Here is a 16,723-nt window from a genome sequence, read left to right on the forward strand (position 1 = left end):
AGGGAAAAGCTTACCACCAGGGATTTATCTCTGAAGAAAGCAGACCACTGACAGCTTTTGTTACCCCGTGGGGACTTTATGAGTGGATACACATTCCTTTTGGTCTCATGAACAGCCCTGCTGCCTTCCAACGTTGTATGAAGGATTGTTTGGAAGGGCTCCAGGATAACATCTCTATCCCTTATCTGGACAACATACTGGTTTTCGATAAAACCTTTGAACATCATGTGGAAGATGTGTGGAAAGTGTTGAAGCGGCTCAGAGGACATGGCATCAAACTCAAGCCAAGTAAGTGTGATTTCGTCAAACCCGAGGTTCATTATTTGGGCAGATTAGTTTCTGCGGAGAGCAGCAGAGTTGATCCAGCTGATTTTGAAGCTGTAAGGGTATTGAACGACATTAGAACACAGAATGTGGACCAGCTCAGAAAAATGCGTGGTCTGCTCATCTACTACATCAAGGACTTCTCCAGGAAAGCCAGTTGTCTGTATGACCTCCTGAAAGCAGACCCAGGCGAGGTCCCTGACCACACAAGGAAATCAAAAACAAAATAAAATCAAAAACAAAGAAAGTGGGCCATGTTGTGCCCTCTCACAAGCCAATCATCTGGACTGATCAGCATCAACAGGCACTTGAACAACTGATTGATTGTTTGCTCCACCCACCTGTGTTAGGCTTCCGTGATTTCACTCAGCCATTTATTGTACATAAAGATGCATCACACCAAGGCTTAGGAACAGTTCTGTATCAAAAGCAAGATGGTAAGCTTAGGGCCATTGCATATGGCTCTCGCACATTAACAGCAGGCAAACTGGAATTTCTAGCTTTAAAGTGGGCAATCACTGACAAGTTCCGCGATTATTCTGGCTTATTCTCTATGCTCTAAACTTCACTGTGTATAGTGATAACCCACTCACCTAAATCCTTTCCACTGCAAAACTGAATGCAACCACTTCCAGGTGGGTTGCAGAATTGGCTGATTTCCACTTCACAACAAAGTACAGGCCAGGGAGAGAGAACTGTTTATCTTGGTTCTGGGGATGGAAGGGAGAGAGGGAGGGAGGGAGGGAAAGAGGGAGGGGATGCAAAAACTTGATTGTTTGTGTTGTTTGGAAAAATTGCAAAACCCAATAAACCGATTTTAAAAAATAGATATAATATATTTAATTATCCTGTCTTTAGAATATTAGGGGCACACTAGTCAGTTACAGACATCTACAATTCATAAACTGATGATAAAAAGACATGCTATTATTAAAGTTAGACAGTCATATATTCACCAAATATTAAAAGTGAATATTATATCAATTAATAAATAATGACGGTGATTATTAATTATTATTATAAATAATTACTACAACCATGATAATAATTAGGAAAAAAATAGTATCAGGTGGCATTTTGTATAATCAATACTGTAATCAACCTTCCACATTAACCAGGATGCACCAGCCTTACACTGCACCAATGCCTCGTTTTAAGATTATTTGTGTCAATTTAGTATCAAGCTGATTTGACAAAATATCAAGTTGTGCTGCAACAAATTATGTGAATTACATTTCTGCTGCAATACATTCCCTCTAAAACACACTAATTGTTTAAACATATTCGGTTATTCAGTGAAGGCTGTCTCGGACTGTGTCTCCGCCTGCTGTCCAATGATTGCTGGGATAAGCTACAGCATCCCCGCGACCCTGAGAGCAGGATACGCGGTTTGAATAATGGATGGATGGATGGATGGATGGATGGTTATCCAGTGAATTATGAGCCATAAAAAAGTCTGTACTTAGTACTTGTTTGTAAAAATGGTGCAGACTGCAGTTGACGTTGACCGAGCTGGAAGCTTCGTGCACTCCTTAGTTCTGATCATGATGGTTGAGTTTTATAGAGAATTCTCTAGATTTCCCTATAAATGACTGATGATCAATAAAGACACCTTTTCAGCAATGGATAACTGTGAAATAAGTGTCAAGTCCACCACCGGGAAATAAAATGTATAATAGTTTGAAAAATATCGTGAAAATTTAAAGAAAATGTTTTTATTACTTTTGTCTTTGTTGCCGATGGGAAGAGAGTGAGTTGCTCTGGCCACACTCCAGTCCTGTCGATGGCGCTACTGCTTAATAACGTTGACTGCTATTGCATAATATCTGTAGACGAGAGCGTCCGGAGACAGTGCGCAGTCTCAGAACATGGTCTAGGCTTGGAACGACACTTAACAGAGGAGTAAAACCTTCACCGGTCGGACTCGAAGACAGGAACTGAGGGTCGAGTCTGTGGCACGGCAGGTAAGCCCCAAGCTTCCCGGCGTGGTTTTGTGTCCCAGGCATGGCTGTCTTGGCTTCCCAGACGGAAGGCTTTACCTCACCCAACCCGGAGTAAGCGGTAGCCAGCCCGGGCAGGCCCGCCGCTCCTCCCCTAACAGCCACAGGCTATTGCTTGGAAACGCAGGTTGAAATTGCGGTTGGGTAGCTAGCGAGCCAGATCTTAGCTTAACAGTGATGACAAGTTGTGCCGTATATATTGTGTTAGAAAATAGTGTTATTTGTTTATTGTCGGCTGATGCCGTTGTGGTTCAGCAGAGTAACTTTCCAATACCAGGCCACAGTAAACGAGCAGCTTGGCGAGCGATTCCAGTAATTAGATGAACCCCGAGCAGGTGACATTAAACAGCACGCCCAGCTCAACACCATGTGACCTCCAGTCTCAGGAAGAAGGGGTGCCCCGGCGTTTTATTCAGAGGAGAGGAATCGTAGAGAGCCGGAGTAGTAATTAATGAGTGTCCTGTCCAGGGGTTGACACCTTCCCCGTGTAAACATTTAACCAAGACGAGGAACAACTGGCCGGTAAAATAAGCAAATAACAAGTTGGTCTCCCGAGCTGATAAGAACTTCATTGTAAATCTAGGTGGGAGGGCTAGTTGACAACTCTTAAGTTGAGTGACACTGAGAAAGTGGCTTTGGGATAAGCATTGACTCCTATAATATTACTAGATAGGTTCAATTGTCCATTCCATCCACTATCCAAGCCGCTATCCTGCTCTCGGTCGCGGGGATGCTAGAGCCTATCCCAACAGTCACTGGGCGGCACAATTGTTTTTATCTTAAACAGAAATTGGCCCACCCCAAGGATCGGGTCCCCCAACACAAACAGAGCAATATAGTATACGCTGTTACGTGCCAGGAGGATTGCTGTGACTGGTACATTGGGGAAACTGAACAGATGCTGGCCAAGAGGATGGCACAACACAGAAGAGTTAACGTGTCAGGCCAGGACTTCAGTCTACTCTCATCTACAAGCCAGTGGACACTCTTTCAAGGATGAGGATGTGCACATCCTAGATAGGGAGGAATGCTGGTGTGAACGGGGAGTCAAAGAGGCCATCTATGTGAAGAGGGAGCGACCATCCCTAAACCGGGGGGGGGGGTGTGTGCTGAGAGTACGTCTGTCGCTATCTTACAATGCTGCCAGCCACTCCCCCCTCCCCACTGTGAATAGTACACATGGCCATTGAAACTCTAGTTAATAGTCACGCCTATTTGCATAGGAAACTGATTGTTTATAAGGTTGGCAGGGTTCCAGATGGCAACTAAAATAGTCGCCAATGTGACTAACTTTTTAATGTTGCGACCATTTCTTTTTCTGCCAGTCGTCAGTGGCCACCATTACCCACAAGCAAAAAAAGAAGAAATGTCCATACGTTTTGTTTGTGTACTGAACTCTCATCTCCTCTCGCGCCTGCGTCTACCTGACCTATCGCATGAACTACTGTACGGTTTCCAATACATAAACTTGTCTGCACTCCTGTCCTACGGCGGTTGAAGCGTCAGCTGTACAGATGAACAGAAACAGTGGTTGAAGATAGTTTAACGTCCTGTTTATCGGGTTAAAAAAATTGAAGCGTTAACTTTATGAACGGTGTTAAATTTAGTTCGTTGGAGTTTGAATTTGGAAGTTAGATGTAACCGACTGCGTAGTTAGCTAACGTTAGCCAGCTAGCAAGAAAATGAAATGCGCAAACGAAAAATATCGGACTTTTTCTCATTCCCTGGCTGTTCAAACCCAGCCTCCTCTACATCAGATGCCGACAATGTCGAGACCAACTCGACTGGTGAAAGTTCTCAAGTGACATTTGAGTCATCCCAGCCTGATTCAATCAGTGTGCACTCCTTCACAGATGATGATAACCAAGCGCATCTATCATATCCAGTAGAACGAGCCTACCTCTGCATGCCATGCAAAAGTGTAGATAGCGAGCGACTTTTCAGTACAGCGGCGAATGTTGTAGATGAGAAGAGGAACAGGCAGATTTCCAAAAATGCGGAGATTTAGGATGTTCATAATTAACCGTTTAACCGATAATACGAATTTTGACCGATTTGAGCGCTGTAGAACAGAACAGGTTCAGTTAAATTACAGCTTTTGTCGAAACCGATTTCCATCTGTTTCTATTACAGAATGTGGACAGTGATGTACAATCTCTTTTCTCATTACTGCACATTTTGTGCTCAAGTAGGACAAGAGATTGCTGGTAAAACAGAGTTCATTACCAGTTCAAGTCATTTTAAAAAGGAAACCGCGATGAAGCATGGTGAAACATTGCTTGGTCTGCTCCTCGTGCCACCCCAATACGCCCATTTCAGGCAGCGGCCATCTTGGATTAAAAAAAAACAAAACCAAGTGGTGGGAATTTAGCCACGCCCCCTTCTTACTCAATCGGAAATCAATGCAACCGGGGCCAGCAGCAAACATGGTTTGGACTACCAACCTCGAGCACCTACCGTCATTTACCACAATATGAAAACTAAGCTGGATCTTTTCTTTTTCGAGTACTTTCTGCCTCTGCTGTGCCAGTGAGGAGACACACACACAGGGCTGTATTCAAAGAAGCTGTTTAATCACAATAAAATAAAAAATAAGATACATTTCATTTTTATACTGTACAGTCAATATTTATACATTAGATTGCCCCATCTACAATATTTTCATTCTTTGTCCTTTAACTTTAACAAAACTGTTGGTTCATTTTAAACTAAAATATGTTCGGTCAACTGTCATCCTGTTGTAGCAATAAACTGGAACTCGCTACCAACTCAAATCATCAATTGTTTACTAAACTAAGATAGTGATTGCTCATCTCAAGGTGTGGGCTAAAAAATGGGACTGTACTGAAATGAAGTTAAATATGTTTCAATCTATCTAAGGTTTGTGTGCACTATTTTCTTGTCAGCTGAATTTAACAAAGGTTTAAAACAGTGGTCCCTGAAATTTTGTTAGGAGAGCACACACAGTCCACAGTTGGTTGACTGTTCCACTTAGTGAAAGGGGTATGACTCCCATCAAAAATGTGGTACTCCTTTATGCGTCTTATTGACCGTTCGACATGTATTCTCAAGCCAGCAATACTCTGTGAGCTCATCATAGCTAAACTGTCCACTTGGGCCTAAAAATGCAGGGATGACAAGTTTTACATCTATTTCATCGAGCAGGTCTTTGATAAGGAAGCCCTTATCGGCCATGACCTCATCACCTGACTCTAAGAGATCCAGAACACCTGACCTCTTAGTTATCTCCTTATCAGAAATACATCCTGTGTATAGATTACTTACCAGGCTAACTGACCCTGAGGGAGTGATCCCAATTAGGGATTTCAGTGTAGTTTTACTTTTATAATGGGAGTATGTCATGGTGTTCAAAACCTTCGAACTAGCTGTCTCGATGCGGATCTCTGTGCAGTCTAGTATCACTCTTGTGTTTGGGTAGAATTCCCTGAATACTGACATTAACAACTCACCTATCTCCCACATGTTCCTCTTCATGTTCCTCTTCATCTTCTTCCACTATTAAGTCACCAATGCGACTACAAACAGGAGCAAACATTTTTCAACGTCAAACTTCTGTCCCCCTTCTAATATTTTAGTCACAGTGAAACTGGTCACCCCAATATTATTTAACTGGCTGTACATGGTGCAACCTCTGCAGCTCAATGCATACAGTAGGCCTACATGTACATAATGTATGTTGCAATAATAGCAGGAGGAGTAAACATTTAGCCATATGGCATCTTAATGTGTCAGTTGAATTTAGGATGGTACACAGCAGTACGACATGTTGCTTCCAGCAGTGTTTTCAATGAAGTAAGAAGGGGGCGTGGCTAAGTTCCCACCGCTTGGTTTTTTTTTTAATCCAAGATGGCCACGGCGTGAAATGGGCGTATAGTGTAAGCAGTGCAACATGCTAGTGATAAAGTCACAGAAAAGAGATGAGGGAATTGAAAGTAAAATTGAAAGTAAGTTTTGCTTTCAGACTCTGTTGATGAAGAAGAATGGCATTGATGTGTCAAAGACATACGATAACTATACAGCATGTGCAGTTTATAGGTTGGTTGTGAAAAGTTGCCGTATGGCTGGGCAAGCACTGCAGAAATGGTGAGGGAGACAGCTAGGAAGGTACTTGGTGTGTCATCAGGACAGAGGAAGGAAGACAAGGAGACTTGGTGGTGGAATGAGGAAGTACCACAAATTATACAGAGGAAGACGTTGGCAAAGAAGAAGTGGGATAGTCAGAGAGATGAAGAAAGTAGACAGGAGTACAAGGAGATGCAGCGTAAAGTGAAGCAAGAGGTGGCAAAGGCAAAAGAAAAGGAGTATGGTGAGTTGTATGACAGGTTAGACACTAAGGAAGGAGAAAAAGACTTGTACCGATTGGCTAAACAGAGGGACCAAGCTGGGAAGGATGTGCGGCAAGTTAGGGTGATCAAGGATAGAGATGGAAATGTGCTGACAAGCGAGGAGATTGCTGAGAAGGTGGAAGGAGTACTTGGAGGGGTTGATGAATGAAGAAAATGAGAGAGAAGGTTGGATGATGTGGGGATAGTGAATCAGGAAGTGCACTGGATTAGCAAGGAGTAAGTGAGGGAAGCTAGGAAGAGGATGAAGAGTGGAAAGGCAGTTGGTCCTGATGACATACACTACCGTTCAAAAGTTTGGGATCACCCAAACAATTTCGTGTTTTCCATGAAAAGTCACACTTATTCACCACCATATGTTGTGAAATGAATAGAAAATAGAGTCAAGACATTGACAAGGTTAGAAATAATGATTTGTATTTGAAATAAGATTTTTTTGACATCAAACTTTGCTTTCGTCAAAGAATCCTCCATTTGCAGCAATTACAGCATTGCAGACCTTTGGCATTCTAGCTGTTAATTTGTTGAGGTAATCTGGAGAAATTGCACCCCACGCTTCCAGAAGCAGCTCCCACAAGTTGGATTGGTTGGATGGGCACTTCTTTGAGCAGATTGAGTTTCTGGAGCATCACATTTGTGGGGTCAATTAAATGCTCAAAATGGCCAGAAAAAGAGAACTTTCATCTGAAATATCGACAGTCTATTCTTGTTCTTAGAAATGAAGGCTATTCCATGCGAGAAATTGCTAAGAAATTGAAGATTTCCTACACCGGTGTGTACTACTCCCTTCAGAGGACAGCACAAACAGGCTCTAACAGGTACTATTTAATGAAGATGCCAGTTGGGGACCTGTGAGGCGTCTGTTTCTCAAACTAGAGACTCTAATGTACTTATCTTCTTGCTCAGTTGTGCAACGCGGCCTCCCACTTCTTTTTCTACTCTGGTTAGAGCCTGTTTGTGCTGTCCTCTGAAGGGAGTAGTACACACCGGTGTAGGAAATCTTCAATTTCTTAGCAATTTCTCGCATGGAATAGGCTTCATTTCTAAGAACAAGAATAGACTGTCGAGTTTCAGATGAAAGTTCTCTTTTTCTGGCCATTTTGAGCGTTTAATTGACCCCACAAATGTGATGCTCCAGAAACTCAATCTGCTCAAAGAAGTGCCCATCCAACCAATCCAACTTGTGGGAGCTGCTTCTGGAAGCGTGGGGTGCAATTTCTCCAGATTACCTCAACAAATTAACAGCTAGAATGCCAAAGGTCTGCAATGCTGTAATTGCTGCAAATGGAGGATTCTTTGACGAAAGCAAAGTTTGATGTAAAAAAAATCTTATTTCAAATACAAATCATTATTTCTAACCTTGTCAATGTCTTGACTCTATTTTCTATTCATTTCACAACATATGGTGGTGAATAAGTGTGACTTTTCATGGAAAACACGAAATTGTTTGGGTGATCCCAAACTTTTGAACGGTAGTGTACCTGTGGAGGCATGGCGATGTTTAGGAGAGATGGCAGTGGGTTTTTTTTAACTAGATTGTTTAACATAATCTTGGAAAGTGAGAGGATAACTGAGGAGTGGAGTAGAAGCATACTAGTACCGATTTTCAAGCACAAGGGCGATGTGCAGAACTGTAGCAACTACAGAGGTATAAAGTTGATCAGCCACAGCATGAAGACATGAGAAAGAGTAACAGAAGCTAGGTTAAGGTTTCATGCCACGAAAGAGCATCATAGATGCGATGTTTGCTTTGAGAGTGTTGATTGAGAAATATTGAGAAGGCCAGGAGTTACATTATGTCTTTGTAGATTTAGAGAAAGCATATGATAGGGATGGGTACCGTTCACATTTGAACCAATACGGTACGGTACTTGGAATTCAGTACCGGTACGCAACGGTACCTTTTTTCGGTACTTTTTCTTTTTTGTAATTTCATTAGTAAAAAAAAAAAGAAGTCAAAATTTCTTAATTTAATACATTTACTGCCGCAGGATCTCTGCCTGTTGGCTCACCAACGCCGCCTGCTGGCCCGTTAGGTTATCCACAGTGACCTGGAGGGGCTGGACCCGAGTCTGGAGATCCCTCACAGCGACAGAGGCCGCCTCTAGCTGCCGGGTGTGGGAGTTGGTCAGTTGGACCTGTTCGATGAGAGCTGCTCGAACCGGACTGGTCTCGGCATGCTCTCTGTGCCGGCTGGGGTCGTCATGGCCAGTTCGTACTGTTAGGGTTTGTGGGAGATCCCAAGCACGCGACACCAGGCAGAGGTAGAGTTCGCCAAAAACTGGTGTACTTTATTAATAGCTCATACAAAGGTCAAAACGGAAGGACAAGGAGCAACTAGGAAGCAGGAAACCCAAAATGAACCGAAATGTCCCTTTAAGGTCCACCGAGAAAAACGCACACGGCAACGAAAAGAGCCCAGTAATCCGCTTCGCGGGTAGTCCCAACAAACAGAGAAAACGGTAAATCCACGGGCTGAGACAAACTCAAGAGAGAATACGCATGGAGGGAAGAGTAGCCACCTCACCGAGACGGTTACGGCACGAACTGGCAACAGGCGCTGGGAGACCAGCAAATTTAAGCCCAGCCCTGACGACTAAGCCCAGCCCTGACGAGCTGATTGGCTACCGGCGTGGGGTGGGCGAGCCGTAACAACGTTAGTGCTAACGTTAGCTTCTTTAGCTTTATCAAAGATGTAGGTACACTCTTCAGCATGTAAATAAATTCTGTGCTTCACAAGTGTTTCCTCATGTTCGAGGTATTGCCATGGCCAGCCTTGCATGCTTGGTGACATATATTGCATCGAGCTTTGTCTTGGTCGATTTGAGTAAAGTGTAGCCATACTTTCGACCACTTGCGAGACGCCATTGCTAATCTGTGTGTGAAAGCATCCAGTCAATTTTCAAAATAATACCCGATCGTTGTTTTTTTAAAATCTTTATTACACTACTACTACTACTACTACTACTTTCGGCTGCTCCCGTTAGGGGTCGCCACAGCGGGTCATCCGTTTCCATTTCTTCCTGTCTTCTGCGTCTTCCTCTGTCACACCAGCCACCTGCATGTCTTCTCTCACCACATCCATAAACCTCCTCTTTGGCCTTCCTCTTCTCCTCTTCCCTGGCAGCTCCATATTCAACATCCTTCTCCCAATATACTCAGCATCTCTCCTCCACACGTGTCCAAGCCATCTCAATCTTGCCTCTCTTGCTTTGTCTCCAAACCGTCCAACCTGAGCGGTCCCTCTAATATAATCGTTCCTAATCCTGTCCTTCTTCGTTACTCCCAGTGAAAATCTTAGCATCTTCAACTCTGCCACCTCCAGCTCCGCCTCCTGTCTTTTCGTCAGTGCCACTGTCTCCAAACCATATAACATAGCTGGTCTCACAACCATCTTGTAAACTTTCCCTTTAACTCTTGCTGATACCCTTCTGTCGCAAATCACTCCTGACACACTTCTCCACCCACTCCAACCTGCCTGCACTCTCTTTTTCACCTCTCTACTGCACTCCCCGTTACTTTGGACAGTTGACCCCAGGTGTTTAAACTCAAATGCCTTTGTCACCTCCACTCCTTGCATCCTGACCATTCCACTGTCCTCTCTCTCATTCACGCATAGGTATTCCGTCTTGCTCCTACTGAGTTTCATTCTTCTTCTCTCCAGTGCATACCTCCACCTCTCCAGGCTCTCCTCAACCTGCACCCTACTCTTGCTACAGATCACAATGTCATCCGCGAACATCATCGTCCATGGAGACTCCTGCCTGATCTTGTCCGTCAACCTGTCCATCACCATTGCAAACAAGAAAGGGCTCAGAGCCGATCCTTGATGTAATCCGACCTCCACCTTGAACCCATCTGTCATTCCAACCGCACACCTCACCATTGTCACACTTCCCTCATACGTATCCTGCACCACTCCTACATACTTCTCTGCAACTCCTGACTTCCTCATACAATACCACACCTCCTCTCTCGGCACTCTGTCATAAGCTTTCTCTAAATCTACAAAGACACAATGCAACTCTTTCTGGCCTTCTCTATACTTCTCAATCAACATTCTCAAAGCAAACATCGCATCTGTGGTGCTCTTTCGTGGCATGAAACCATACTGCTGCTTGCTGATCGTCACCTCTCCTCTTAACCTAGCTTCTATTACTCTTTCCCAAATCTTCATGCTGTGGCTGATCAACTTTATACCTCTGTAGTTGTTACAGTTCTGCACATCGCCCTTGTTCTTGAAAATCGGTACCAATATGCTTCTTCTCCACTCCTCAGGCATCCTCTCACTTTCCAGGATTGTGTTAAACAATCTAGTTAAAAACTTCACTGCCATCTCTCCTAAACATCTCCATGCCTCCACAGGTATGTCATCAGGACCAACTGCCTTTCCACTCTTCATCCTCTTCATAGCTTCCCTCACTTCCTCCTTGCTAATCCGCTGAACTTCCTGATTCACTATCCCTACATCATCCAACCTTCTCTCTCTCTCATTTTCTTCATTCATCAGCCCCTCAAAGTATTTCTTCCACCTTCTTAGCACACTCTCCTCGCTTGTCAGCACATTTCCATCTCTATCCTTGATCGCCCTAACTTGCTGCACATCCTTTGCAGCTTGGTCCCTCTGTCTAGCCAATCGGTACAAGTCCTTTTCTCCTTCCTTAGTGTCTAATCTGTCATACAACTCACCATACGCCTTTTCCTTTGCCTTTGCCACCTCTCTCTTTGCTTTACGCTGCATCTCCTTGTACTCCTGTCTACTTTCTTCATCTCTCTTACTATCCCACTTCTTCTTTGCCAACCTTTTCCTCTGTATAATTTGCTGTACTTCCTCATTCCACCACCAAGTCTCCTTGTCTTCCTTCCTCTGTCCTGATGACACACCAAGTACCTTCCTAGCTGTCTCCCTCACTATTTCTGCAGTGGTTGTCCAGCCATCTGGCAACTCTTCACTACCACCCAGTGCCTGTCTTAACTCCTGCCTGAACTCCACACAAAAGTCTTCCTTCTTCAACTCCCACCATTTGATCTTCGGCTGTGTCTTCACTCGCTTCCTCTTCTTGGTCTCCAAAGTCATCCTACAGACCACCATCCGATGCTGCCCAGCTACGTTCTCCTCTGTCACCACCTTGCAGTCTCCGATCCCTTTTAGATGGCGCCTTCTACATAAGATATAGTCCACCTGTGTGCACTTTCCTCCACTCTTGTATGTCACCCTGTGTTCCTCCCTCTTCTTGAAATATGTATTCACCACAGCCATTTCAATCCTTTTCGCAAAATTGACCACCATCTGTCCTTCCACATTTCTCTTCTTGACTCCATACCTTCCCATCACCTCCTCATCACCTCTGTTCCCTTCACCAACATGTCCATTGAAGTCCGCTCCAATCACCACTCTCTCCTCCTTGGGTACCCTCTCCACCATGTCGTCCAACTCACTCCAGAATTCTTCTTTTTCATCCATCTCACACCCAACTTGCGGGGCATATGCGCTGATAACATTCAGCAATAAACCTTCAATTTCCAGCTTCATACTCATCACTCTGTCTGACACTCTCTTCACCTCCAGCACGCTCTTGACATATTCTTCCTTCAGAATTACCCCTACCCCATTACTCCTCCCATTCACACCATGGTAGAAGAGTTTGAACCCACCTCCGATACTCCTTGCCTTACTCCCCTTCCACCTGGTCTCTTGCACATACAGTATGCCTACCTTTCTTCTTTCCATCATGTCAGCCAGCTCTCTCCCTTTACCAGTCATAGTGCCAACATTCAAAGTTCCGACTCTCACCTCCACACTCTTACCCTTCCTCCTCTCTTGCTGCCTCTGGACATGCCTTCCCCCTCTCCTTCTCCTTCGCCCAACAGTAGCATAGTTTCCACCAACACCCTGCTGGTTAACGGTACCGGTGGCGGTCGTTGGTAACCCGGGCCTCGACCGATCCGGTATGTAAGTCTTATTTATGATCCGCATATTTGATTTGGCAAAGATTTTACGCCGGATGCCCTTCCTGACACAACCCTCCCCATTTGTCAGGACTTGGGACCGGCACTAAGGATGCACTGGCTTGTGCATCCTCAGTGGCTGGGTTTAAAATCTTTATTACACAATTACCGAAATTAGGTACCGTTTCACTTTATTTGAATAGGTACTCGGTAGTACCGACCTAATTCGGTCGGTACCGAATATCGGTACCCATCCCTAGCATATGACAGGGTGCCAAGAGAGGAGGTGTGGTATTGTATGAGGAAGTCAAGAGTTGCAGAGAAGTATGTGGGAGTGGTGCAGGATTTGTATGAGGGAAATATGACAATGGTGAGCTGTGCGGCTGGAATGACAGATGGGTTCAAGGTGGAGGTGGGATTACATGAAGGATCGGCTCTGAGCCCTTTCTTGTTTGCAATGGTGATGGACAGGTTGATGGATGAGATCAAGTAGGAGTCTCTGTGGATGATGATGTTTGCGGATGTAATTGTGATCTGTAGCGAGAGTAGGGTGCAGTTTGAGGAGAGCCTGGAAAGGTCGAGGTATGCACTGGAGAGGAGAAGAATGAAACTCAGTAGGCGCAAGACGGAATACCTATGCGTGAATGACAGGGAAGACAGCGCAATGGTGAGGATGCAAGAAGTAGAGGCGACGAAGGCATATGAGTTTAAATACTTGGGGTCAACTGTCCAAAGTAACGGGGAGTGCAGAAGAGAGGTGAAGAAGAGAGTGCAGGCAGGGTGGAGAAGAGTGTCAGGAGTGATTTGCGACAGAAGGGTACCAGCAAGAGTTAAAGAGAAGGTTTACAAGGTGGTTGTGAGACCAGCTATGTTATATGGTTTGGAAACGGCACTGGTTTGGAAATGGCACTGACAAAAAGACAGGAGGTGGAGCTGGAGGTGGCAGAGTTGAAGATGCTAAGATTTTCATTGGGAGTGATGAAGAAGGACAGGATTAGGAATGATTATATTAGAGGGACTGCTCAAGTTGGACGGTTTGGAGACAAAGCAAGAGAGGCAAGATTGAGATGGCTTGGACACGTGTGGAGGAGAGATGCTGGGTATATTAGGAGAAGGATGTTGAATATGGAGCTGCCAGGGAAGAGGAAAAGAGGAAGGCCAAAGAGGAGGTTTATGGATGCGGTGAGGGAAGACATGCAGGTGGCTGGTGTGACAGAGGAAGATGCAGAAGATAGGAAGAAATGGAAACGGATGATCCGCTGTGGCAACCCCTAACGAGCAGCCGGAAGTAGTAGTAGTAGTAGTAGTATGTGCAGTTTGTAGGTTCCATTGCAGATGAATTGAAAAGCAGTGTGCTAGAGGAGGCTTTAAAGGCAAATTACATCTCTGTTATAACTGATTGTGAAACAGATGTCTCAGAAAAAGACAATGTTATTGTATACTTTAGGTACTTATCTGATGGAACCGCTGTGACCCGTCGAGTAGGGCTGGTCGAATTTGATCACAGTCATGCAGAAGGAACCCTAAATACTATCAAGTCACTGCTTGAAAATGCAGATCTACCCAATCTAAACTGGTGGGTACAAAAAATGATTGCTTTTGGAGCAGATGGTGCAAGCGTTAACATGGGTGCAACAGGGGGGATAGGGGCTTATTATAGTTTAGGGTTACGGTTAGGCTACACTGGCTGGACAAGTGACACTGACGTGGTGGTGGTGGGATGGACTCTGAGCCTGAATAAGCAGGAAACAACTAATTTTACATAGTTGAATAAAAAAGTGAAAAAAATAAAAGAAGACTGGACATGTAAGTATTTATGGTTATATGATTGCAGTATATTGAACATTGCACATATTGTGTATGTAAAGAAGACATTGTGTAGACCAGTGTTTTTCAAACCTCTCCTGGAGGACCATTTGTCCTACATGTTTTAGATCTCTCCCTACTTCAACACAGCTGATTCAAATGATCAACTTATGAACTCCTGAAGCTGCTTCATAACAAACTGATCCTTTAAATCAGCTGTGTTGGGGCAGGGAGAAATCTAAAATATGCAGGACAAATGATCCTCCATGTCTGGTTTAGACTATGGAAGGCAGAGCAAACAGGCAGACAGTACAGAGTGGAAAGAAAAGGCAGCGTGAGGCAGCCCTTTAACAATGTAGCATATGACATCACTATATTTTGTTTCCTGAGAATTTGATTTGGCTCCTAAATATTTTGGGTTTAGGAGCCTATGGCTCCTAAGATTTTTTTTTGTTTTTTTGCGTGCCAGGAGTCCTGGGTGGGGATACCTGCAGTCAGTTTAGACTGAAGAGGTCACTTGGATTGGTGATGAAATGTTTCTGTCAATAAACGTGTCCACATGAACTGATTCAACTTTCTTTGATTTCCATGCTGTATTCCCATGCTGATGCACTAGAGGTGATGTGTAGTGATGTTTTCCTAACAGCAAGTGAATGTCTGACTATCGTGTCGCATCGGACACTCTCTGTCCACACTGAAACCGTCATGTAAACAAACCATGTACCTGTCAGTAGGGCTGAACAATTTGGGAAAATAACCTAATTTTGATTATTTTTTTTAGACCAACATTGTGATTGCGATTTAGTATGCAATTTTTTTTAAGTTCATTATCTTCTGAGTTATCCACTAAACACAGCAATAAATCATTCTATAGTATGAGCAACACAACAGTCAACATATAAACTGCTCTTTCCTGTAGAACAGGCCTACGTGTTACGAGGAAATGAGATGAATTGATATAGATAACATTATTTAACTATTTAATTGTAAAAAGAAAAACCTTCAATTACAGAAATGACGCAATGTCCAAAAGCTCTGTGATGTCAGAGTCGCTATACTTGTCATTGAGGTATGCCAGGACCTTGGTTTTAATCGACCTAGACAGGTCAGTGTCCTCATCATCTTCAGCCAGGACTGATGTGGCTAGAAGATGGAGAACTGGCCAGAGGTAGAAGATGCTGATGTACTCCTCTCCAGAAACAGTATCAGTAAATTCCTGGAGAGGATGTAGCACCTTGTGAATGGACTCTAACACATCAATATCCTGCCAAGTCAGGACAAGGGGGCATGCGTTTCGATCGCCTGACAATACCTGGATATGGCCTTGGTCTGTTCCAGCACTCTTTCAGTCATCATTTCTTTGTATCCCCATCTTGTTGGGCACTCAGTTATGAGGGTGTGTTCAGGAAGAACTCCCTCTGTGCTGCAGTGATTGCTGCCTTCTTCCAACTATGGGAGAAGTACCCCACTAGCTTCTTGCACAGCCCTGTTGCTCTAAACCCTCATTTTCCATCACGTTTTCTGAAAGAAATTCAAGGAAAAATTTAAATTGGTGTACTTCATACGAGTGTTATTAGGCTATCACACGCAAACACACATGCACGCATGCACACACGCACAGCTACATTAGAATATTATTCATTCAGCCATTCTGTTTTTTATCTTTCACATTCTCTTCTTATTCTCTCTCACCTTCTCGCTCACTCAATCACTCGCTCAAATCCTGAAAACAACTTACCAATGCAATGGCAAGATGTAATCGGTGGCCAAAACACTCAAGCCTGGTTCACTCGTTAAGCTGTTCTGCCTTCACCATGTTTGATGCATTGTCCACTGTTAGGCAGACATGTTTTTCTTCATTGTGGTCCCAGCTGGCTAGCCCTTCTCTCAGGCCAACTGCAATGTTATCCCCAATGTGGTCATCCGGGAAGTAAGCAGCCTGAAGACAGAGAGCTTTGAGGTTGAATTCTTCATTGATGAAATGCTTGGTCAGACTGATAGTGTTCTGCTGTACGGCTTGACCACATGTTGGTGGCACGGTGGCCCAGTGGTTAGCGCTGTTGCCTCAGAGTAAGATGGTCCTGGGTTCGAACCCCGGTGTTGTCCAACCTTGGGGGTCATTCTCTGTGTGGAGTTTGCTTGTTCTCCCCATATCTGCGTGGGTTTCCTCCAAGTGCTTCGGTTTCCTCCCACAGTCCAAAGACATGTAGGTCAGGTGAATCGGATTTACTAAATTGTCCCTAGGTGTGACTTTGTCTGCCCTGAGATGGACTGGTGACC

At 44.3% G+C, this 16,723-nt stretch overlaps 1 protein-coding gene across 6 annotated transcripts in view; it reads left to right on the forward strand.

Moving 5' to 3' along the window:
* Positions 1-2,179: 2,179 nt before the first annotated feature.
* LOC130122616 (cullin-9) overlaps positions 2,180-16,723 on the forward strand; it is a 268,978-nt gene continuing 254,434 nt past the window's right edge. For 5 of the 6 annotated variants that reach the window (XR_008811248.1, XM_056291554.1, XM_056291556.1 and 2 more), the window contains exon 1: positions 2,180-2,288. The gene's annotated coding sequence lies outside the window, so the exon portion shown is untranslated. The remainder of the gene's footprint in view (positions 2,289-16,723) is intronic. The other variant, XM_056291558.1, reaches the window with a different exon arrangement.

Source organism: Lampris incognitus, chromosome 13, assembly GCF_029633865.1.
Source record: "Lampris incognitus isolate fLamInc1 chromosome 13, fLamInc1.hap2, whole genome shotgun sequence".
NCBI lineage: Eukaryota > Metazoa > Chordata > Actinopteri > Lampriformes > Lampridae > Lampris > Lampris incognitus.